Genomic DNA, 26,246 nt, shown 5'->3' on the forward strand with positions numbered 1-26,246 from the left:
TCATTCAACCTAATGGTGATCCTGTTCCTGCTTGTCCTTCACTTCCTGATGGGGAAAAAAAGAGAGAGCTGAATATAGCCTGGGTTCCAGTCTGTACGTGCCATCACGCCAGCTCCTTGTTACTCAGCCTCAATGCACGCCAAACTGTTTGTGTGGTATGGAGTTGGCTAGAACACCAACTGATCTGAGACCAGGCTATGATGATTATGCAGGTAGGTGATGAATAGGAATGAAGAAGAAAAAACACTTAAGAAAAGAAAATGTGCCTTTTTGAGTGCAGTGTGAAGTGAACAATGGAGGATTGTTGATGGGTTTCTTCATGAAGTGTTGTGGAATAAAAGGAAATTATATTTTATCATATAAAGTCAAACTAGGATATTTATATTGAGGGATTTAAAATGAGGTGTCCTTCTACCTAGCCTTATGTTGGCTGATTGAACTGAGGTGTCCTTCTACCTAGCCTTGTGTTGGCTGATTGAACTGAGGTGTCCTTCTACCTAGCCTTGTGTTGGCTGATTGGACTGAGGTGTCCTTCTACCTAGCCCTATGTTGGCTGATTGGACTGAGGTGTCCTTCTACCTAGCCTTGTGTTGGCTGATTGGACTGAGGTGTCCTTCTACCTAGCCTTGTGTTGGCTGATTGGACTGAGGTGTCCTTCTACCTAGCCTTGTGTTGGCTGATGGGACTGAGGTGTCCTTCTACCTAGCCTTGTGTTGGCTGATTGAAATGAGGTGTCCTTCTACCTAGCCTTATGTTGGCTGATTGGAATGAGGTGTCCTTCTACCTAGCCTTGTGTTGGCTGATTGGACTGAGGTGTCCTTCTACCTAGCCTTGTGTTGGCTGATTGGACTGAGGTGTCCTTCTACCTAGCCTTGTGTTGGCTGATTGGACTGAGGTGTCCTTCTACCTAGCCTTGTGTTGGCTGATTGGACTGAGGTGTCCTTCTACCTAGCCTTGTGTTGGCTGCATATTGCCACTGCTGCATATTGAGATATTGAAATGGTTACAATTTGTACTTGGTGTTTAGAGATGATACAATATAGCCTGGCCCCCTCGATGTGTTTAGAGATGCTACAAGATAGCCTGGCCCCCTGGATGTGTTTAGAGATGATACAAGATAGCCTGGCCCCCTGGATCTGTTTAGAGATGATACAAGATAGCCTGGCCCCCTGGATGTGTTTAGAGATGATACAAGATAGCCTGGCCCTCTGGATGTGTTTAGAGATGATACAAGATAGCCTGGGCCCCGGATCTGTTTAGAGAAGATAGCCTGGGCCCCTGGATCTGTTTAGAGATGATACAAGATAGCATGGGCCCCCTGGATGTGTTTAGAGATGATACAAGATAGCCTGGGCACCCTGGATATGTTTAGCGATGATACAAGATAGCCTGGCCCCCTGGATCTGTTTGTGCTCTCACCAACTCCATTTCTCATTGTCATGAGTTGTCATAACAACACAATCAGACAGGTACCCAGGCTAGATAAAAGACAGGTTGTAACAATGTATGTACGGACAACAACAAAAAATATATATTTTATGTCCAGTTATAGGCCACTAGAAGAAGTACTGAACCACCAAGGGCTTTCTTTCTTGGATCTAGAATACTTGTTAAAAGAGACCAAGACTAACTCTGACTGACTCAATTTGATTTGTTAACATGGGATTTATATTTAACAGATACTATGCTTCTGTTTCCAGCATGAACGTTTTCTTGAACCCATTAAATGGGATTTTCTATTTGAGGCTTGTGTCCACAGGGCTCTGGTCAAAATTAGTGCACTATGTAGGGAATAGGTGTGCTATGTAGGGAATAGGTGTGCTATTTGGGACAAAAATCTTGATTCCCAAATAGTGTACAGGAAAACAGAGACTGGTTATTGTTTACAGAAAGCAAATTCTACGTGTAGAATGACGTGTATTCTGTATATCTGCAATATGGACACGATCACGTTTTATTGTCTTGTACAACCAGATATAAGGAAGTGATGTCAGAACAAAATATATGGATTATGCTGTACAAACCCATTGGCTGATTCATTGACTCCAGGTTTGTTCATCATTTCAAACAAGGAAAACTTTTATAGACAATAGTGTTATAACAATATGAAAAGACGATGCTGAACAACTAAAGTGTTTATGATCCAGAGTATTTGATTAACACCTGTTTTCTACGAACGTTCTCTCCACATTTTATTGCAGAAGCCAGAGTATTTAATTGTTTAGGTAGAGAGCCTGTTGTAGCCTGGCCAGTGCCACCAGTGGATTGTCGCTGTCCTCTCCTACAGGGTAGTGGACAGAAGAGTACTGTTGGAAGGAGCTCCTGGAGATATAGCCCAGGTCTGACCCACTGACAGGTCTCTTCTCCTGGGCAGCAGGCTCCATCACCTCCCCACCCTCCTCCATCTCCACCGGCTGGGAGTGGCTTCTCTCTGGCAGGGGAAGGAGGTACTGAATCTGACTATCCATCGGTACAGGTGGGGTAACCTGGATGGAGCTGAAGGACAGTCGTGATTGGCCCACCTTGACAGGAAGTGATAGGTCCATCTCTCCACGCGGTTGTGATAGGTAGCCGTTCTCTGTGGACACAGAGGTGATTTCTGGGATACCACTGAGACCACAGAGTGACAGCTGGAGAGACATGAGTTGTTCCAGGGTGTCAACCGAGGGTTGACAAGAAGGACTGTATGCCTCCTCCTCTTCCTCGTTCTCTCGAGGGCAACGGTCTGCTGTTCCCCACCTCTCCTGTAGGTGGAGACAGTTCTCTCTGGCCAAGGGTGGCTCACTCGGGAGAAGATCTGACAACCCACAGGGTTGACTCTCCAGGGCATGGGGGTGCAGATCAGAGATAAGTACCCCGGGTGGGGCCTCAACGACTGGGTATGATGGGTACACCTGGTGGCTGTCGGAGCTGACCCTTGGAAGAAGCTCCAGCACACACGACCCATGACCTGGAAGAAGACGACTTTATTAATTCCTCCCACACAGACATTTCTTCTGTTGTACCAAACCCCTTTAGCCTGGGCACCAGTCTGTTTGTGCTATTATTCCACTCCCCTCTGATAACCTTACCTTCCAGTTTCACTTCAGGAGTCAAGACCTGGACTCCCTGGCTGTCTTCATTGATCTCTACATCATAGCTGGAGATTGGAGGCCCCTTCCTGTATTCTGGAACACACTCTAGAACAGGAGGCCCCTTCCTGTATTCTGGAACAAACTCTAGAACAGGTGGCCCCTTCCTGTATTCTGGAACACACTCTAGAACAGGTGGCCCCTTCCTGTATTCTGGAACACACTCTAGAACAGGAGGCTCCTTCCTGTATTCTGGAACAAACTCTAGAACAGGTGGCCCCTTCCTGTATTCTGGAACAAACTCTAGAACAGGAGGCTCCTTCCTGTACTCTGGAACAAACTCTAGAACAGGTGGCCCATTCCTGTATTCTGGAACAAACTCTAGAACAGGCGGCCCCTTCCTGTATTCTGGAACAAACTCTAGAACAGGAGGCCCCTTCCTGTATTCTGGAACAAACTCTAGAACAGGAGGCCCCTTCCTGTATTCTGGAACAAACTCTAGAACAGGCACGACCGGCTTTTCCAGTAGAGCGTCATACTCTGTCACTGCGAACACTTCCTCCTCTGCGTTGATGTCAACACACTCCTGTTCAAACCAGTCTGGGTTCTCTAACTGGAAGGCCTGGAAGGCTTCGATGGCGTCGCGCAGATCTCTCCCCGGTGGACATTTGAAGTACTCTTCCACTCCGATCCCTCGATGTGGCTGACCTGATTTGAATTAAATCATTCATTTTATTTGACACGTTCAAAATATACTGAACAGAAAAATATAAACGCAACAACTTTGAAGATTTTACTGAGTTACAGTTCATATCAGGAAATCAGTCAATGGAAATGAATTTATTGGGCCTTAATCTGTGGATTTCACATGACTGGGCAGGGGCGCAGCCGTGGCTGGGGGGCATAGGCCCACCCACTAGGCAGCCAGGCCCAGTTAATCAGGAGCCAGGCCCACCCACTAGGCAGCCAGGCCCAGTTAATCAGGAGCCAGGCCCACCCACTTGGCAGGCAGGCCCATCCACTAAGGAGCCAGGCCCACCCACTAGGCAGCCAGGCCCAGTTAATCAGGAGCCAGGCCCACCCACTTGGCAGGCAGGCCCATCCACTAAGGAGCCAGGCCCACCCACTTGGCAGCCAGGCCCAGTTAATCAGGAGCCAGGCCCACCCACTAGGCAACCAGGCCCAGTTAATCAGGAGCCAGGCCCACCCACTTGGCAGGCAGGCCCATCCACTAAGGAGCCAGGCCCACCCACTTGGCAGCCAGGCCCAGTTAATCAGGAGCCAGGCCCACCCACTAGGCAGCCAGGCCCAGTTAATCAGGAGCCAGGCCCACCCACTTGGCAGGCAGGCCCATCCACTAAGGAGCCAGGCCCACCCACTTGGCAGCCAGGCCCAGTTAATCAGGAGCCAGGCCCACCCACTAGGCAGCCAGGCCCAGTTAATCAGGAGCCAGGCCCACCCACTTGGCAGGCAGGCCCATCCACTAAGGAGCCAGGCCCACCCACTTGGCAGGCAGGCCCATCCACTAAGGAGCCAGGCCCACCCACTGGCAGCCAGGCCCAGTTAATCAGGAGCCAGGCCCACCCACTAGGCAGCCAGGCCCAGTTAATCAGGAGCCAGGCCCACCCACTTGGCAGGCAGGCCCATCCACTAAGGAGCCAGGCCCACCCACTTGGCAGCCAGGCCCAGTTAATCAGGAGCCAGGCCCACCCACTTGGCAGCCAGGCCCAGTTAATCAGGAGCCAGGCCCACCCACTTGGCAGCCAGGCCCAGTTAATCAGGAGCCAGGCCCACCCACTTGGCAGCCAGGCCCAGTTAATCAGGAGCCAGGCCCACCCACTTGGCAGCCAGGCCCAGTTAATCAGGAGCCAGGCCCACCCACTTGGCAGGCAGGCCCATCCACTAAGGAGCCAGGCCCACCCACTAGGCAGCCAGGCCCAGTTAATCAGGAGCCAGGCCCACCCACTTGGCAGGCAGGCCCATCCACTAAGGAGCCAGGCCCACCCACTTGGCAGCCAGGCCCAGTTAATCAGGAGCCAGGCCCACCCACTTGGCAGGCAGGCCCATCCACTAAGGAGCCAGGCCCACCCACTAGGCAGCCAGGCCCAGTTAATCAGGAGCCAGGCCCACCCACTTGGCAGCCAGGCCCAGTTAATCAGGAGCCAGGCCCACCCACTTGGCAGCCAGGCCCAGTTAATCAGGAGCCAGGCCCACCCACTTGGCAGCCAGGCCCAGTTAATCAGGAGCCAGGCCCACCCACTTGGCAGCCAGGCCCAGTTAATCAGGAGCCAGGCCCACCCACTTGGCAGCCAGGCCCAGTTAATCAGGAGCCAGGCCCACCCACTAGGCAGCCAGGCCCAGTTAATCAGGAGCCAGGCCCACCCACTAGGCAGCCAGGCCCAGTTAATCAGGAGCCAGGCCCACCCACTTGGCAGGCAGGCCCATCCACTAAGGAGCCAGGCCCACCCACTTGGCAGCCAGGCCCAGTTAATCAGGAGCCAGGCCCACCCACTAGGCAGCCAGGCCCAGTTAATCAGGAGCCAGGCCCACCCACTTGGCAGGCAGGCCCATCCACTAAGGAGCCAGGCCCACCCACTTGGCAGCCAGGCCCAGTTAATCAGGAGCCAGGCCCACCCACTAGGCAGCCAGGCCCAGTTAATCAGGAGCCAGGCCCACCCACTTGGCAGGCAGGCCCATCCACTAAGGAGCCAGGCCCACCCACTTGGCAGCCAGGCCCAGTTAATCAGGAGCCAGGCCCACCCACTAGGCAGCCAGGCCCAGTTAATCAGGAGCCAGGCCCACCCACTTGGCAGGCAGGCCCATCCACTAAGGAGCCAGGCCCACCCACTTGGCAGCCAGGCCCAGTTAATCAGGAGCCAGGCCCACCCACTAGGCAGCCAGGCCCAGTTAATCAGGAGCCAGGCCCACCCACTTGGCAGGCAGGCCCATCCACTAAGGAGCCAGGCCCACCCACTTGGCAGCCAGGCCCAGTTAATCAGGAGCCAGGCCCACCCACTTGGCAGCCAGGCCCAGTTAATCAGGAGCCAGGCCCACCCACTTGGCAGCCAGGCCCAGTTAATCAGGAGCCAGGCCCACCCACTTGGCAGCCAGGCCCAGTTAATCAGGAGCCAGGCCCACCCACTTGGCAGCCAGGCCCAGTTAATCAGGAGCCAGGCCCACCCACTTGGCAGGCAGGCCCATCCACTAAGGAGCCAGGCCCACCCACTTGGCAGCCAGGCCCAGTTAATCAGGAGCCAGGCCCACCCACTTGGCAGGCAGGCCCATCCACTAAGGAGCCAGGCCCACCCACTTGGCAGCCAGGCCCAGTTAATCAGGAGCCAGGCCCACCCACTTGGCAGGCAGGCCCATCCACTAAGGAGCCAGGCCCACCCACTAGGCAGCCAGGCCCAGTTAATCAGGAGCCAGGCCCACCCACTTGGCAGCCAGGCCCAGTTAATCAGGAGCCAGGCCCACCCACTTGGCAGCCAGGCCCAGTTAATCAGGAGCCAGGCCCACCCACTTGGCAGCCAGGCCCAGTTAATCAGGAGCCAGGCCCACCCACTTGGCAGGCAGGCCCATCCACTAAGGAGCCAGGCCCACCCACTTGGCAGCCAGGCCCAGTTAATCAGGAGCCAGGCCCACCCACTTGGCAGGCAGGCCCATCCACTAAGGAGCCAGGCCCACCCACTAGGCAGCCAGGCCCAGTTAATCAGGAGCCAGGCCCACCCACTTGGCAGCCAGGCCCAGTTAATCAGGAGCCAGGCCCACCCACTTGGCAGCCAGGCCCAGTTAATCAGGAGCCAGGCCCACCCACTTGGCAGCCAGGCCCAGTTAATCAGGAGCCAGGCCCACCCACTTGGCAGCCAGGCCCAGTTAATCAGGAGCCAGGCCCACCCACTTGGCAGGCAGGCCCATCCACTAAGGAGCCAGGCCCACCCACTTGGCAGGCAGGCCCACCCACTTGGCAGGCAGGCCCATCCACTAAGGAGCCAGGCCCACCCACTTGGCAGCCAGGCCCAGTTAATCAGGAGCCAGGCCCACCCACTTGGCAGGCAGGCCCATCCACTAAGGAGCCAGGCCCACCCACTTGGCAGCCAGGCCCAGTTAATCAGGAGCCAGGCCCACCCACTTGGCAGGCAGGCCCACCCACTTGGCAGCCAGGCCCAGTTAATCAGGAGCCAGGCCCACCCACTTGGCAGGCAGGCCCACCCACTTGGCAGCCAGGCCCAGTTAATCAGGAGCCAGGCCCACCCACTTGGCAGGCAGGCCCATCCAATAAGGAGCCAGGCCCACCCACTTGGCAGGCACGCCCATCCAATAAGGAGCCAGGCCCACCCACTTGGCAGCCAGGCCCATCCACTAAGGAGCCAGGCCCACCCACTTGGCAGCCAGGCCCACCCACCAAGGAGCCAGTCCCACCCACTTGGCAGCCAGGCCCACCCACTTGGCAGCCAGGCCCAGTTAATCAGGAGCCAGGCCCACCCACTTGGCAGCCAGGCCCACCCACCAAGGAGCCAGTCCCACCCACTTGGCAGCCAGGCCCACCCACTTGGCAGCCAGGCCCAGTTAATCAGGAGCCAGGCCCACCCACTTGGCAGGCAGTCCCACCCACTAAGGAGCCAGGCCCACCCACCAAGGAGCCAGGCCCACCCACTTGGCAGGCAGTCCCACCCACCAAGGAGCCAGGCCCACCCACTTGGCAGGCAGTCCCACCCACTAAGGAGCCAGGCCCACCCACTTGGCAGCCAGGCCCACCCACTTGGCAGCCAGGCCCAGTTAATCAGGAGCCAGGCCCACCTACTTGGCAGGCAGTCCCACCCACTAAGGAGCCAGGCCCACCCACCAAGGAGCCAGGCCCACCCACTTGGCAGGCAGTCCCACCCACTAAGGAGCCAGGCCCACCCACTAAGGAGCCAGGCCCACCCACTAAGGAGCCAGGCCCACCCACTAAGGAGCCAGGCCCACCCACTAAGGAGCCAGGCCCACCCACTAAGGAGCCTGTCCCACCCACTAAGGAGCCAGTCCCACCCACTAAGGAGCCAGGCCCACCCACTAAGGAGCCAGGCCCACCCACTAAGGAGCCAGGCCCACCCACTAAGGAGCCTGTCCCACCCACTAAGGAGCCAGTCCCACCCACTAAGGAGCCAGGCCCACCCACTAAGGAGCCAGGCCCACCCACTAAGGAGCCAGGCCCAGAAGCTAGCACCTTATTTCCACTGTGGGCCTCACTGCTACTAGTGATGCACCAGTATGACATGTTTGGCCGGTAACCGATATTTTCCTTGCCAAACAAATAACCGATATTTAAACTTTTAAGTTAAATAGTTAACACACACATGGACGCAGAGGTCTAAGGCACTGCATGAGACGTCACTATAGTCCATGGTTCGAATCCAGAGCTGTATCACATCCGGCCGTGATTGGGAGTCCCATAGGGCGACGCACAAGTGGCCTGGGTAGGCCGTCATTGTGAATAACTGACTAGCCTAGTTCAATAAAGGTTACACACACACACACACACACACACACACACACACACACACACACACACACACACACACACACACACACACACACACACACACCACTGACCCTTAAAGTAATTTTGTTGGCATTTACTTATGTCCCCATTACCAGTAAAACATCATCAAAACCTGTTTCTTTCACTTCCTGTGCTGTTTCGCTGTTCAGTCGTTTCATTCTCAACCAGGATTTCTATGGAACGCTGTTTGGGTCTTTACATGTCAAACAAGATACACGATAAATATACACTATTTGACCAATCAGGATCTGAATATGACTGCACGTCACTTAATAATTTAACATGTTCATTCATTTTTTTTACGTAGTTATGACACATTGATTACACGATCACTTGTATTTCATGTGTCACAACGATTCATCGATACGTACAGTATACTATGATGCTGGTAAAGTTGTCTCGTGCACCTTCAGTGCTGGTCAAAAAGCTAGCTAGCTCATGGATGCAAAACGACATCTGTTTACGTAGCTATCGTTAGCTAGCTACATATATAGCTACAGTTGAAGTCAGTTGTTTACATACACTTCGGTTGGAGTCATTAAAACTCGTTTTTTTCAACCACTCCACAAATTTCTTGTTAAACTATAGTTTTGGCAAGTCGGTTAGGACATCTACTTTGTGCAAGACACAAGTCATTTTTCCAACAATTGTTTGCAGACAGAATATTTCACTTATAATTCACTGTATCACAATTCCAGTGGGTCAGAAGTTTACATACACTAAGTTGACTGTGCCTTTAAACAACATGGAAAATTCCAGAAAATGATGTCATGGCTGTAGAAGCTTCTGATAGGCTAATTGACATAATTTGAGTCAATTGGAGGTGTACCTGTGGATGTATTTCAAGGCCTACCTTCAAACTCAGTGCCTCTTTGCTTGACATCATGTGAAAATCAAAAGAAATCAGCCAAGACCTCAGAATTGTTTCTTTAGAAAAAAAATTGTAGACCTCCACAAGTCTGGTTCATCCTTGGAAGCAATTTACAAACACCTGAAGGTAGCACGTTCATCTGTACAAACAATAGTACGCAAGTATAAACACCATGGGACCACGCAGCCATCATACCGCTCAGGAAGGAGACGTGTTCTGTCTCCTAGAGATGAACGTACTTTGGAGCGAAAATGCAAATCAATCCCAGAACAGCAAAGGACCTTGTGAAGATGCTGGAGGAAACAGGTATAAAAGTATCTATATCCACAGTAAAATTAGTCCTATATCGACATAACCTGAAAGGCCGCTCAGCAAGGAAGAAGACACTGCTCCAAAACCGCCATAAAAAAGCCAGACTACGGTTTGCAACTGCACATGGGGACAAAGATCGTGCTTTTTGGAGAAATGTCTGATGTCTGATGAAACAAAAATAGAACTGTTTGGCCATAATGACCATCGTTATGTTTGGAGGAAAAAGGGGGAGGCTTGCAAGCCGAAGAACACCATCCCAACCGTGAAGCACGGGGGTGGCAGCATCATGTTGTGGGGGTGCTTTGCTGCAGGACGGACTGGTGCATTTCACAAAATAGATGGCATCATGAGGCAGGACAATTATGTGGATATATTGAAGCAACATCTCAAGACATCAGTCAGGAAGTTAAAGCTTGGTCGCAAATGGGTCTTCCAAATGGACAATGACCCCAAGCATACTTCCAAAGTCGTGGCAAAATGGCTTAAGGACAACAAAGTCAAGGTATTGGAGTGGCCATCACAAAGCCCTGACCTCAATCCCATAGAACATTTGTGGGCAGGATGTCACCGAGTTGACTGATACCCCATTTCATTGCTTCACATTCCAACCTCGTTTAACATTATCTAGTCTAAATATGGCATGACTCCACCAATTGTAACCTTCTGCCTCACTTTCAGAGGTACTTTTATTTTGAAGGCAATCCGCAAATTCCACTATTGTGCCTAATCCTTATTGTGGCTAGCTTCACAACACATAACCCGGTCCGGTCGAGCCTCACTAGCCAGATGAAGCTAGCTGGCTGCTTATAACGTTAGCTTTGGGCAACAGGGTTAAGTAGCTGGATAGCTATTTATTTTCATGAACTTAAGTTAAATTTCAATAGTCGAACAACCAAGTGGCAACCTAGCTAATACTTACTCACAAGGATTCCTAAATCCTTGCTAAGAATAATGGAAATGACTGCAGTTTCTAATGGTCATTGTTTTCAGGCTGGTTGTATTGGTGCTAGCTAGGTAAAGCTAGCTAGGTACCAAGCTAAAGCTAGCTAGGTAAAGCTAGCTAGGTACCAAGCTAAAGCTAGCTAGGTACCAAGCTAAAGCTAGCTAGGTACCAAGCTAAAGCTAGCTAGGTATTAAGCTAAAGCTAGCTAGGTACCAAGCTAAAGCTAGCTAGGTACCAAGCTAAAGCTAGCTAGGTACCAAGCTAAAGCTAGCTAGGTATTAAGCTAAAGCTAGCTAGGTACCAAGCTAAAGCTAGCTAGGCACCAAGCTAAAGCCAGCTAGGTACCAAGCTAAAGCCAGCTAGGCACCAAGCTAAAGCTAGCTAGGCACCAAGCTAAAGCTAGCTAGGTACCAAGCTAAAGCTAACTAGGTACCAAGCTAAAGCTAGCTAGGCACCAAGCTAAAGCTAACTAGGTACCAAGCTAAAGCTAACTAGGTACCAAGCTAAAGCTCGCTACCCCAGAAGTTGCGGTCGAACAAATTATGCTTTATTACCAACGCGGTATTGTAAACACATCGTTCGTGGCCGGTGTTTGATTGGTTGCAGACTTTTCTGTACAGCTTTGACAGAGCTACTGTATCTTTTTTGACACTCAAAGACCCAAACTCTTTCAAATGGCTGCTGGACTTGTTGACTGCTCGATCCACACAGCAGACATTGTGGGCGAGGTTAGGGATGCTGTGTTGCAAGTGTAGCGTAACATTTTACGTGGCGTCATTAGGTTATGTAGGTATGGTATGTAGGTATGTTATGTAGGTATGGTATGTAGGTATGGTATGTAGGTATGGTATGTAGGTATGGTATGTAGGTATGGTATGTAGGTATGTTATCTAGGTATGGTATGTAGGTATGGTATGTAGGTATGGTATGTAGGTATGGTATGTCATGTAGGTATGGTATGTAGGTATGGTATGTAGGTATGGTATGTAGGTATGGTATGTAGGTATGCGCGTCAGCTTTGACATCCGGTTTTTAACATCGACGTTAAACTAGACATCGGGCCGATACAGATGTCGTCATTTTTTTAGCTAATATCGTCAGATTCCGATGTGTTCACCGATATATCGTGCATCCCCTAACTATTACCTTTAGAAAGCTGGGACCAGACTGGCCGTACCTGTCCCATACACTAGGGTACAGAACAACAGACCAGGCAGGAAGCATAGGGAGATCCCATCAACAAACTGACCTGTCCCGGTGCGTACTTCTCCTGGTCGAGGATCCTGAAGCAGAGCTCCTCAAAGTGCTTCATCAGCTTGTACTTCACAGCGATGTCGAAGACAGACGGCACGTCTCGCTCGCTGCCGACCTCGTCAAAGTAGGCCACCATGTACTTCCCCAGCGCGGCGGCCTGCTGCATGTCAGGCAGGAAGAGGTTGAGGGCCGGCGTCAGCATGTCGTCGATGGGCGACCGGAGGTCCTCTCTCAACGTCACACGACTCTGGCCACACATCGCCCTCCACTTGGCCTGGACGCCACGAGAACAGAGGACCAGGATCTTGTCTGAGGATTTGTTGACCTGTAGGAGAGAAGCGGAGAGAGGGAGAGGAGAGAAGAGAAGAGAAGAGAAGAGAGGGGGAGAAGAGAAGAGGAGAGAGGGGGAGGAGAGGACAAGAGAGGAGAGGAGGGAAGAGAAGAGGAGAGAGGGGGAGGAGAGGACAAGAGAGGAGGGAAGAGAAGAGGAGAGAGGGGGAGGAGAGGACAAGAGAGGAGAGGAGGGAAGAGAAGAGGAGAGAGGAGAAGGCAAAAGAAGAGGAGAATATAGGAGGAGAGGAGAGAAGAGTAGAAAATAAAAGAAGAGAAGAGAGGGGAGGGGTGAGGAGAGAAGAGGAGAGAAGAGGAGAGAGGGGGAGGAGAGAATAAGAGAGGAGAGAAGAGGAGAGAGGGAGGAGAGAATAAGAGAGGAGAGAAGAGGGGAGAGGAGAGACAGATTTATCAATCCATCCATCTGTGGAAACAGATTTCTTTCCTTGCTAAAGGGAACAACGGTACAGGGAACCAACAACACTTTTACTTCCTCACCGTCTCGTCCTCTTCTCTACTTGGCCTGTATGTATAAAGCGTTTCAGAGTAGGACAACTGATCTAGGAGCAGTTTAGCCTTTTAGATTATATTGATGGATATTACATGAACAAGGGACACCTGATCCTAGATCAGCACTCCTGGGGTCTACCCGCCTGTTGTCTCTGCCACTCCAGCCAGGGTAGTCTCCCCACAGTGCCCAGCCAGGTTGTGTCTAGAAGGTCCAACACAACCTCGGTTCCACACTTGGCCTGGAGGAAGGCACAGAGCTTCAGAACTATCTTCCTGTAGAGAGGATGGTCCTGAGAGTAGATCACCAACACCTTGGGAGGAACCCTGGGGAGATGAGGAGTCTGGGCCTCTGGCTCTATAGCTGGGGGATAGGGGCCTGGTGGGGCTGAAGGAGAGACAGAGAGGGAAGGAGGGGAGGGAAAGAGAGAGAGATGGAGGTAGGGAGGGAGAGAGTGAGTGAGGGAAAGGAGGGAGAGACAGAGACAGAGAGAGAATGAGAGGGAAGGAGGGGAGGGAGAGAGAGAGGGAAGGGAGGGAGAGACAGAGAGGGAAGGAGGGGAGGGAAAGAGAGAAATAGAGGTAGGGAGGGAGAGAGAGAGGGAAGGGAGGGAGAGACAGAGGGACAGAGAAAAACAGAGAGGGAAGAAAGAGAGAAATAGAGGTAGGGAGGGAGAGAGAGGGAAGGGAGGGAGAGAGATGGAGAGACAGAGACAGAGAGAATGAGAGGGAAGGAGGGAGAGAGAGAGGGAAGGGAGGGAGAGACAGAGAGACAGAGAAAAACAGAGAGGGAAGAAAGAGAGAAATAGAGGTAGGGAGGGAGAGAGAGAGGGAAGGGAGGGAGAGAGATGGAGAGACAGAGACAGAGAGAGAACGAGAGGGAAGGAGGGAGAGAGAGAGGGAAGGGAGGGAGAGACAGAGAGACAGAGAAAGACAGAGAGGGAAGGAGGGGAGGGAAAGAGAGAGAAGGGAGGGAGAGAGAGAGAAGGGAGGGAGAGAGAGACGAAGAGACAGAGACAGACCGAGAGGGAAGGAGGAGAGGGAGAGAGAGAGGGAAGGGAGGGAGGGAGAGACAGAGAAAGAGAGGGAAGGAGGGGAGTGCAAGAGAGAGATAGAGGTAGGGAGGGAGGGAGAGACGGAGAGAGAGACAGACCGAGAGGGAAGGAGGAGAGGGAGAGCGAGAGGGAAGGGAGGGAGAGACAGAGAAAGACAGAGAGGGAAGGAGGGGAGGGAAAGAGAGAGATAGAGGTAGGGAGGGAGAGAGAGAGGGAAGGGAGGGAGAGAGAGATGGAGAGACAGAGACAGACCGAGAGGGAAGGAGGAGAGGGAGAGAGAGAGAGGGAAGGGAGGGAGAGACAAAGACAGAGAAAGACAGAGAGGGAAGGATGAAACTATGAAACAGGAAGTCAGATTGATGCTCCTCCTCTCCTCCCACAGACCATTTAGTCCCAAAATCCATCCTCATTTCTTAACCATCATATTCTGCTAATGTCTTAATTAATGTCATGCATTTAGTTATGGCTACATGACCGTGCAGTAATGAAGCATATTATATACATATTATAAATGCCTTCATTTCTGAACAGCCAAAGTAAGTCAAATAGAGACTTGTCAAAATAACTTGTTTGTCACTGAGGAGCACCGAATAACCGATTTCCAATACATATTAAGTGAGAGATAATATGTGAGATAATAAGTGAGAGATAATAAGTGAGAGATAATAAGTGAGTGATATTAAGTGAGCGATATTAAGTGAGAGATAATAAGTTAGCGATATTAAGTGAGAGATAATAAGTGAGAGATAATATGTGAGATAATAAGTGAGAGATAATAAGTGAGAGATAATAAGTGAGATAATAAGTGAGAGATAATAAGTGAGCGATATTAAGTGAGCGATATTAAGTGAGAGATAATAAGTTAGCGATATTAAGTGAGAGATAATAAGTGAGAGATAATATGTGGGATAATAAGTGAGAGATAATAAGTGAGAGATAATAAGTGAGATAATAAGTGAGAGATAATAAGTGAGATAATAAGTGAGAGATAATAAGTGAGCGATATTAAGTGAGCGATATTAAGTTAGCGATATTAAGTGAGAGATAATATGTGAGATAATAAGTGAGAGATAATAAGTGAGAGATACTAAGTGAGAGATAATAAGTGAGCGATATTAAGTGAGCGATAATAAGTGAGAGATAATAAGTGAGCGATAATGAGTGAGCGATAATGAGTGAGAGATAATGAGTGAGAGATAATAAGTGAGAGATAATAAGTGAGAGATAATAAGTGAGAGATAATAAGTGAGCGATAATAAGTGAGAGATACTAAGTGAGAGATAATAAGTGAGCGATAATAAGTGAGCGATAATAAGTGAGAGATAATAAGTGAGAGATAAGTGAGAGATAATAAGTGAGAGATAATAAGTGAGCGATAATAAGTGAGCGATAATAAGTGAGCGTTAATAAGTGAGAGATAATAAGTGAGCGATAATAAGTGAGAGATAATAAGTGAGAGATACTAAGTGAGAGATAATAAGTGAGAGATAATAAGTGAGAGATAATAAGTGAGCGATAATAAGTGAGCGATAATAAGTGAGAGATAATAAGTGAGAGATAATAAGTGAGCGATAATAAGTGAGCGATAATAAGTGAGCGATAATAAGTGAGAGATAATAAGTGAGCGATAATAAGTGAGAGATACTAAGTGAGCGATAATAAGTGAGAGATAAGTGAGAGATAATAAGTGAGAGATAATAAGTGAGCGATAATAAGTGAGCGATAATAAGTGAGCGATAATAAGTGAGCGTTAATAAGTGAGAGATAATAAGTGAGCGATAATAAGTGAGAGATAATAAGTGAGAGATACTAAGTGAGAGATAATAAGTGAGAGATAATAAGTGAGAGATAATAAGTGAGCGATAATAAGTGAGCGATAATAAGTGAGAGATAATAAGTGAGCGATAATAAGTGAGCGATAATAAGTGAGAGATAATAAGTGAGCGATAATAAGTGAGAGATAATAAGTGAGCGATAATAAGTGAGCGATAATAAGTGAGAGATAATAAGTGAGAGATAATAAGTGAGCGATAATAAGTGAGAGATAATAAGTGAGCGATAATAAGTGAGAGATAATAAGTGAGCGATAATAAGTGAGCGATAATAAGTGAGAGATAATAAGTGAGCGATATTAAGTGAGAGATAATAAGTGAGCGATAATAAGTGAGCGATAATAAGTGAGCGATATTAAGTGAGAGATAATAAGTGAGCGATAATGGCATCTTTCCTCAACTCACCTTTCTTTCTCCGTGTCCGTAGTTGACAGACGAGACAGCAGACCATTCCACCGACCAGCAGCACCACCGCGGCTGCTGTGGCTGTGTAGACTTTAGGAGATGAAGAATCTCCCGTTAACACAGTCGGAGAGGTCTCTGAAATCACATCAGTGTGTTGCTAGTGGAGAACATGAAATCTATCCTATTTTTACCACGTAATGTAATAGACTTGTGGATGAACCTACCACATATGTTAAACGTTTTCCTTCTTCGTACACAGTCGTTGTTGCACTGGCTAAAAAACGGATGGATCTAGTAGGACGAAAACAAAGCTTTTACTAGGCCACTATCAGGTACACACAACAGGTCAACAACATAAACGTCTAGCGTTGCTGAACGCTGACGAGCTAATTTGACGGAAACAAGCAGGTTGTAAAGTTGTAAAGGGGGACTTACCTCCACATCAAAATAGCAACAGGTCTGGGGCCACTTCTCCAGGTCAAACACTACAGTCAGCCTTGTCTGGTTGGTCTTAAAAGCAAAACAAAAGATATTGTCACACCCTGACCATAGTTTGCGTTGTATGTTTCTATGTTTTGTTTGGTCAGGGTGTGATCTGAGTGGGCATTCTATGTTGTGTGTCTAGTTTGTCTGTTTCTGTGTTTGGGCCTGATATGGTTCTCAATCAGACGCAGGTGTTAGTCATTGTCTCTGATTGGGAACCATATTTAGGTAGCCTGTTTGGTGTTGGGGTTTGTGGGTGATTGTTCCTGTCTTTGTGTTTGTTGCAACAGATAGGGGTGTTTTGGTTTTTTCACCTTTCTTGTTTTGTAGATTGTTCTATTTTCATCTTTATTAAAGTACAAAAATAATACAATGATACAAAAATGTACAAAAATAACCACGCTGCATTTGGGTCCGCCTCTCCTTCAACAGAAGAATCCCGTGACAGATATGAACTCCCTTATCTTTCTAGTGGTTAGAGCGTTGGACCAGTAACCGAAAGGTTGCAAGTTCGAATCCCCGAGCTGACAAGGTACAAATTTGTCGTTCTGCCCCCTGAACAAGGCAGTTAACCCACTGTTCCTAGGCCGTCATTGAAAATAAGAATTTGTTCTTTAACTGACTTGCCTGGTTAAATAAAGGTAAAATAAAAATAAATCATAAAGGCGCAGGTACACAGTGCCTTGGGAAAGTATTCAGACCCCTTGACATTTTCCACATGTTGTTATGTTACAGCCTTATTCTAAAATGGATTCAATTAAATATAAACACATCTCAGCAATCTACACACAATAACCCATAATGACAAAGCAAAAACATGGTTTTAGAAATTTTGGCAAACGTATTACAAATAAAAACCAGAAATACTTTATTTATATAAGGATTCAGACCCTTTACTATGAGACTGTAAAATGAGTTGAGGAGCATCCTGTTTCCATTGATCATCCTTCAGATGTTTCTACAACTTGATTGGAGTCCACCTGTGGTCAATTCTATTGATTGGACATATATTTGGAAAGGCACACACCTGTCTATATAAGGTCCCACAGTGGACAGTGCAGGTCAGAGCAGAAACCAGGCCATGAGGTCCCAAGAACACAGTGGCCTCCATCATTCTTAAATGGAAGAAGTTTGGAACCACCAAGACTCTTCCTAGAGCTGGTCGCCCAGCCAAACTGAGCAATCGGGGGAGGAGGGCTTTGGTCAGGGAGGTGATCAAGAACTCCTGGATTCCTCTGTAGAGATGGGAGAACCTTCCAGAAGGACACCCATCTCTGCAGCACTCCACCAATCAGGCCATTATGGTAGAGCAGCCAGACGGAAGCCATTCCTCAATAAAAGGCACATGACAGCCAGCTTGGTCTAAAGGTCTCTCAGACCATAAGAATCAAGATTCTCCGGTCTGATGAAACCTGACACCATCCCTACAGTGAAGCATGGTGGTGGCAGCATCATGCTGTGGGAATGCTTTTCAGCGGCAGGGACTGGGAGACTAGTCAGGATCGAGGGAAAGATGAACGGAGCAAAGAACAGAGAGATCCTTGATGAAAACCTGCTCCAGAGCGCTCAGGACCTCAGACTGTGGAGAAGGTTCACCTTCCAACAGGACAACAACCCTAAGCACACAGCCAAGACAACACAGGAGTGGCTTTGGGACAAGTCTCTGAATGTCCTTGAGTGGACCAGCCAGAGCTTAGACTTGAACCCGATCGAACATCTCCGGAGAGACCTGAAAATAGCTGTGCAGTAACGCTCCCCATCTAAACTGACACCGAGCTTGAGAGGATCTGCAGAGAAGAATGGTAGAAACTCCCCAAATACAGGAGTGCCAAGCTTGTAGCGTCATACCCAAGAAGAATCGATGCTGTCATCTCTAACAAAGATGCTTCAACAAAATACTGAATACTTATGTAAATGTGATATTTCCAGGCTTTTTTTAATACAATTTCTAAAAAAACTGTTTTTTGCTTTTTCATTATGGCGTATTGTGATGTCATCATGGGGTATTGTGATGTCATTATGGGGTATTGTGATGTCATTATGGGGTATTGTGATGTCATTATGGGGTACTGTGATGTCATTATGGGGTATTGTGTGTAGATTGATGAGTAAAAAAAACAATGTAATCCATTTTAGAACAAGGCTGTAACGTAACAACATGTAACAAAATGGTCAAGGGGTCTGAATACTTTCCGAATGCTCTGTACGTGTGAAGAAGATTAGAAGAAGATTAGAATGTGGGTCAGAACCACAGCGATGTAGTGTGACACAGGATGTGCAGTGTCTCGCTTTGAAAACCTAAATGTTCTAGGTCAAACCACTGGAAGGGAAAACAACACGTCTCCTACAGCAGGGTAGCTAGTGGTTAGAGTGTAGAGGCGGCAGGTAGCCTAGTGGTTAGAGTGTAGAGGCGGCAGGTAGCCTAGTGGTTAGAGCGTTGGACTAGTAACCGGAAGGTTGCAAGTTCAAACCCCCGAGCTGACAAGGTACAAATCGTTTGTTCTGCCCCTGAACAGGCAGTTAACCCACTGTTCCTAGGCCGTCATTGAAAATAAGAATTTGTTCTCAAGTGACTTGCCTAGTTAAATAAAGGTAAAAAAAAAAAAATCAACCGATGTCCTTTGACGTGGTGTAGCGAGCGACAGACACAATTCTGCTGATGATGCAGTTCTTTACGCAATGAGAAGGATGTAAAAAAATAAATAATAGAGCACCCTATTCCCTATATAGTGCACTACTTTTGACCAGAAGCCGATAAGTAGTTCACTTGATAGGGAGTAGGGTGTCATTTGGGACACGTTTTAGTTTATTTATTTTTTTATTTAACTTGGCATGTCAGTTAAGAACAAATTCTAATTTTACAATGACGGCCTACCCCGGACAAACCCTCCCCTGACCCGGACAACGCTGGGCCAATTGTGCGCCGCCCTACGGGACTCCCGATCAACGACCAGTTGTGATACAGCCCGGGATCGAACCATGGTCTGTAGTGACGCCTCTAGCACTGAGATGTAGTGCCTTAGACCGCTGCACCACTCGGGAGGACTAATTAGTTAAAGGGAACCTACATATACCTATTGACTTCATAAGCCCTTCATAAGCCCTTCATAAGCCCTTCATAACATCAATAACCATACCATGTCTGTGTCCTGCCATTGTCGGTTGCTGGAGCACAGTAGTGAGACTCGGTAGTTGTGTGAGTGCTGGTCTGTACTGAACCCAACAGTGAGCGTGGTTCTGCCTTGTGGTCCAGTAGACCGCTCCAGCGTAGTGTTAGGTCTCCACAGACTCCCTTCACACAGCAACAAAGGAACCATGTCAGCACTGAGTAGCAGCATCCTGGAATGTTCTACTACTGGAATGTTCTACTACGGGAATGTTCTACTACTGGAACATTCTACTACTGGAACATTCTACTACTGGAAGGTTCTACTACTGGAACGTTCTACTACTGGAACATTCTACTACTGGAACGTTCTACTACTTGTGTGCGTACACCTCTTATAGAATATTATATTTTATTGTTATTGTCTATTTATTTGATGTATTTATATAAAAGTATTGAGGAGTTCCTGTGAGTATAAACAGTGGAACCCAAAATGAGGACTGGAACCTGTTTCAGTCCAAGTCAAGACCCGTCACAATACACTATGAACATTATACCTGTATGACTTGATCTTAAGATAGAACAGTAATGTGATTGGTCACTCACCACTTCACATAATATAAACAGTAATGTGATTGGTCACTCACCACTTCACATAATATAAACAGTAATGTGATTGGTCACTCACCACTTCACATAATATAAACAGTAATGTGATTGGCCACTCACCACTTCACATAATATAAACAGTAATGTGATTGGTCACTCACCACTTCACATAATATAAACAGTAATGTGATAGGTCACTCATATAATATAACAGTAATGTGATTGGTCACTCACCACTTCACATAATATAAACAGTAATGTGATTGGTCACTCATATAATATAACAGTAATGTGATTGGTCACTCACCACTTCACATAATATAAACAGTAATGTGATTGGTCACTCACCACTTCACATTATATAAACAGTAATGTGATTGGTCACTCACCACTTCACATAATATAAACAGTAATGTGATTGGCCACTCACCACTTCACATAATATAAACAGTAATGTGATTGGTCACTCACCACTTCACATAATATAAACAGTAATGTGATAGGTCACTCATATAATATAACAGTAATGTGATTGGTCACTCACCACTTCATATAATATAACAGTAACGTGATTGGTCACTCATATAATATAACAGTAATGTGATTGGTCACTCATATAATATAACAGTAATGTGATTGGTCACTCACCGCTCTCCAAACACACCTTGCTCCTCTGAATCTTGGGATCTTTACAATCTAAGGTGAAATAACATCTATTACCTCACTGTTCATGAATGAACTGAATTTTGAACTTAAACGTTATAAAACGTATGTTTCAGGAATTGAATGAAAAGCTGTCGATGCCAATCCAATGTGCAGTAGGAAGAGACAGTAGACGACTGTACAAAGTCTCTACGCTGTGTTTTACTAATCTCACCCAAAAGGTACGGTTCTCACCGGGCACAGTGATATGTTGATCGATGTTGTAACCAGAGTGTTTCAGGTTGGGTTTGGGGAGGTTGGAGACTGAGACAACGTATGACAGGCCGGGTTCAACCACCACTCGATCCAGGGAGAAAGACCACTGAGAGAAAACAGACAGTCTGTTTACTAGGGTGAGTCACGTGTGAATGGATATATGCCATTGAATTGATCACTTGTAATGCCGTCCTTACCTGTTCATGTGCTGGATTACGCATGGACATCTTGTCGAAGAATTGGTACCGAACACACAGATTCTGGTTGGTGGCTTCCATCAAAACATGAAGCTCTGTTCCTTTCAGGGAACTAATGCTTCCTGATGAGAAGAAGGAGGAGGAGAAGAAGAAGGAGAAGAAGGTGAAGGAGAAGAAGAAGGTGAAGAAGAAGGTGAAGGAGAAGAAGAAGGTGAAAAAGAAGGTGAAGGAGAAGAAGAAGGTGAAGAAGAAGGTGAAGGAGAAGGTGAAGGAGAAGAAGAAGGAGAAGAAGAAGGTGAAGGAGAAGAAGAAGGTGGAGGAGAAGAAGAAGGTGAAGGAGAAGAAGAAGGTGAAGGAGAAGAAGGAGAAGAAGAAGGTGAAGGAGAAGAAGAAGGTGAAGGAGAAGAAGAAGGTGAAGGAGAAGAAGGTGAAGGAGAAGGAGAAGAAGAAGGTGAAGGAGAAGAAGAAGGTGAAGGAGAAGAAGAAGATGAAGGAGAAGAAGGAGAAGAAGAAGATGATGAAGGAGAAGAAGAAGGTGAAGGAGAAGAAGAAGGTGAAGGAGAAGAAGAAGGTGAAGGAGAAGAAGAAGGTGAAGGAGAAGAAGGAGAAGAAGAAGGTGAAGGAGAAGAAGAAGGTGAAGGAGAAGAAGAAGGTGAAGGAGAAGAAGGAGAAGATGAAGGAGAAGAAGAAGGTGAAGGAGAAGAAGAATGTGAAGGAGAAGAAGAAGGTGAAGGAGAAGAAGAAGGTGAAGGAGAAGAAGAAGGTAAAGGAGAAGAAGAAGGTGAAGGAGAAGAAGAAGGTGAAGGAGAAGAAGGTGAAGAAGAAGGTGAAGAAGGTAAAGAAGAAGGTGAAGAAGGTGAAGGAGAAGGTGAAGGAGAAGAAGGTGAAGAAGGTGAAGAAGAAGCGTAAAAGTCACAAAGTGCTGATATACTTCTAGTGCTCCTCTCCACTTATAACACATGTAACAAACAGCACCCTATGGATTAGTGAGCTTTAATAGGGAGGCAAGGTCATGTCACATTGTGATAGTGGCCAGTCAACCCACCGTCATCCTGAGCTTTCCATCGGGCCACTAAAACAGGCACCAGGTGTCCCTCCTCATCTTTTCTAGTGTCCAGCTCCACCTCTAGGTTCACTGGGCTGTTAGGAGTGTAGCGCCGAGGCTTCAACCACCCAGGATCCAGGCAGTTATCTATGGAGGCGAGGGGAGGGGGGAGAGGGGTGGAGAGGGGAGGGGAGTGGAGGGGAGGAGAGAAGAGGAGATGGGAGGGAGAGAGGGAGGAGAGAAGAGGAGATGGGAGGGAGAGAGGGGAGGAGGAGAGGGGAGGGGGAGAGAGGGGAGAGAGGGGGAGGAGGAGAGGGGGGGAGAGGGGGAGGGGAGAGAGGGGAGGGGGAGGAGGAGAGGGGAGGGGAGAGAGGGGAGGGGGAGATGGGAGGAGAGGGGGAGATGGGAGGGGAGAGAGGGGAGGGGAGAGAGGGGGGGAGGAGGAGAGGGGAGGGGAGGGGGAGGGGAGGGGGAGAGGGGAGGGAAGGAGAGAAGAGGAGATGGGAGGGGAGGGGGGAGAGGGGAGGAGATGGGAGGGGAGAGAGGGGAGGGAAGGAGAGAAGAGGAGATGGGAGGGGGGAGAGGGGGAGGAGATGGGAGGGGAGGGGAGAGAGGAGGGAAGGAGAGAAGAGGAGATGTGAGGGGAGGAGATGGGAGGGGAAGGGGGAGAGGGGAGGAGATGGGAGGGGAGGGGGAGAGGGGAGGAGATGGGAGGGGGGGAGAGGGGTGGAGATGGGAGGGGAGGGGGAGAGGGGAGGGAAGGAGAGAAGGGGGGAGCAGAGCAGAGGGGGGAGGGGAGCAGAGGGGATTTTAATCCAATATGTCTACTTTGAACAGAAATGTTTTCTTTATTACACTTATTGATGAAGGACGTGATCAACTATCACATCATAAAGGAACCAGGCAACCGTGATCCCAGCTGGTCTGAACACAATAACCACACAATGGAAAACACTGTGTGGACCAATAGTAACAGTCTACGGTACGTTTAGAGATACTACTCACTGATGTTGGCTTCGCATCTCAAACCCTGCACAAAAAGAGGAATGCACACAGGCACATGAACAAATGAAAACCATAGAACAAGAAACAACAACAACTTAGAATGTACGATGGGACTAATCGTATATTTCTGTTAAGTCTGGCGCAAACCTGACTTTTCTCTGTTGTAGATATATTTCCACACTATGAGGTTGGAATAATATTGTGAATATGTTGATAATGCCCGTTTAGTATTAAAGTGCTGTTTGAAAAGCCTTCCTGAAATGGCGGCTCGTTTTAGCGGGATGGAGTTTTGGCCGGCCAGGTGGTAAACTAGTTCATAAAAGACCACTGAAAATGTTGGCCTGCCCAGTGACATCACAAGGCCTGCCCAGTGACATCACAAGGCCTGCCCAGTGACATCACAAGGCTGTAAAGTGACATCACAAGGCCTGCCCAGTGACATCACAAGGCCTGCCCAGTGACATCACAGGGCTGTAAAGTGACATCACAAGGCCTGCCCAGTGACATCACAAGGCCTGCCCAGGGACATCACAAGGCCTGCCCAGTGACATCACAAGGCATGCCCAGTGACATCACAAGGCCTGCCCAGTGACATCACAAGGCCTGCCCAGTGACATCGCAAGGCCTGCCCAGTGACATCGCAAGGCCTGCCCAGTGATATCGCAAGGCCTGCCCAGTGATATCGCAAGGCCTGCCCAGTGATATCGCAAGGCCTGCCCAGTGACATTGCAAGGCCTGCCCAGTGACATCACAAGGCTGTAAAGTGACATCACAAGGCCTGCCCAGTGACATCACAAGGCCTGCCCAGTGACATCGCAAGGCCTGCCCAGTGATATCGCAAGGCCTGCCCAGTGACATCGCAAGGCCTGCCCAGTGACATCACAAGGCCTGCCCAGTGACATCACAAGGCCTGCCCAGTGACATCACAAGGCCTGCCCAGTGACATCACAAGGCCTGCCCAGTGACATCACAAGGCCTGCCCAGTGACATCGCAAGGCCTGCCCAGTGATATCGCAAGGCCTGCCCAGTGACATCGCAAGGCCTGCCCAGTGACATCGCAAGGCCTGCCCAGTGACATCACAAGGCCTGCCCAGTGACATCACAAGGCCTGTCCAGTGACATCACAAGGCCTGTCCAGTGACATCACAAGGCCTGCTCAGTGACATCACAAGGCCTGTCCAGTGACATCACAAGGCCTGTCCAGTGACATCACAAGGCCTGTCCAGTGACATCACAAGGCCTGTCCAGTGACATCACAGGGCCTGCCCAGTGACATCACAAGGCTGTAAATTAGATTAATATTATTTTTAAAACAGCTGCATTTGTCTTTTAATAGTTTTGAATGATTTACAAATAAATGTACTTGCTTAGATTAGTGGTATTTTTTGTTAATAATATGACAATTTCAAAGAATGATAGAATGAGTATTCATCTCTTTTGATTAGACATTTATCTTATCATGATCAAGAAAATGAGTAGCCTGAGGCATAATTCAAGTCAGCCTGATGGACGGATTATAGATACGGCACTTACATCTTTTATTTTTTATGTCACTTTTATTTAACTAAGCAAGTCAGTTAATTAAGAACAAATTCGTATTTACAATAACGTCCGACCCCGGTCAAACCCAGACGACTCTGGGACAATTGTGCGCCGCACTACCGGACTCCCAACCACCGCCGGATGTACTGACGCAAAAGCACTGAGAGAGTTTGACTCTTTTGCCGAATACATTTTTAAAAGTCAGCCGTCATTTACCTCTTGAGTACAGTTTAGTGTGGGCCATTCCAAGATCCGTAGACTTGATGAAGTAGAGACAAACGCCAACAACAATCCCACCGTGAGAAGTAACTTCATTTTCGTTAGGTCAAAAGCAAGTAGCTTTCCTTCCGCGAATCATTTTCACAGCTCAAAAACAACACATTTCCAATTGTCATTGGGAATCATACATGTAACGCACACGTCGCCATTGAAACAAAGAAAAACTATCTCTAATCTGCAAACGCGCATTTACTGTACAACCCAGCAGGCTATACTAGACAGACAATAAATGAGATGCCATTCACACGAGGAGTCCACGAAATGTCTCATGAAGGTAAATCCCCAGAACTACCCGTGAAGGAAGGTCGGAACAACGTCTAAATGGTTAACTTACTGTAACTTCCTGGTGGTTATGCAAATGAAAAGAACACCTGACCTACTGGAAATATTGTTTTCTTTCCTTCCACTCTGTGTGTGTCAGGTGCGTGGGTATATAGGCGTTCTCCCAAAATGGCACCCTATTTCCTGTGTAGTGCAATACTTTTAACCAGGTCTAATAGGGATCGGGCCAGAAGTAGTGCACTATGAAGGAATAGGGTGCCATTTGAGAGCGTATCATACAGTACACGTGTATTATAGTCATTGCATGTTTGTATTTCCAGTTAGACTTGTTTCACTCCAAGTTATCATATTTGTATTTGATAACCTTTTTTGATTATACAACTATGTATAACTATATAACTAGAGAACTATATATAACTATGTATAATTAGAGAACTATATATAACTATGTATAACTAGATAACTATATATAATTATTTATAACTAGAGAACTATATATAACTATGTATAACTAGAGAACTATATATAACTATGTATAACTAGAGAACTATATATAACTATGTATAATTATGTATAACTAGATAACTATATATAACTATGTATAAATAGAGAACTATATATAACTATGTATAATTAAATAACTAAAAACAACTATAAC

The 26,246-nt window shown here is 47.9% G+C and overlaps 1 pseudogene; it reads right to left on the reverse strand.

The window, feature by feature from the left end:
• Positions 1-1,936: 1,936 nt before the first annotated feature.
• On the reverse strand, positions 1,937-25,744 carry LOC135530351 (interleukin-17 receptor A-like; annotated as a pseudogene).
• Positions 25,745-26,246: the final 502 nt, after the last annotated feature.

This window comes from Oncorhynchus masou, unplaced genomic scaffold (genome assembly GCF_036934945.1).
Source record: "Oncorhynchus masou masou isolate Uvic2021 unplaced genomic scaffold, UVic_Omas_1.1 unplaced_scaffold_1323, whole genome shotgun sequence".
Classification (NCBI taxonomy): Eukaryota; Metazoa; Chordata; class Actinopteri; order Salmoniformes; family Salmonidae; genus Oncorhynchus; species Oncorhynchus masou.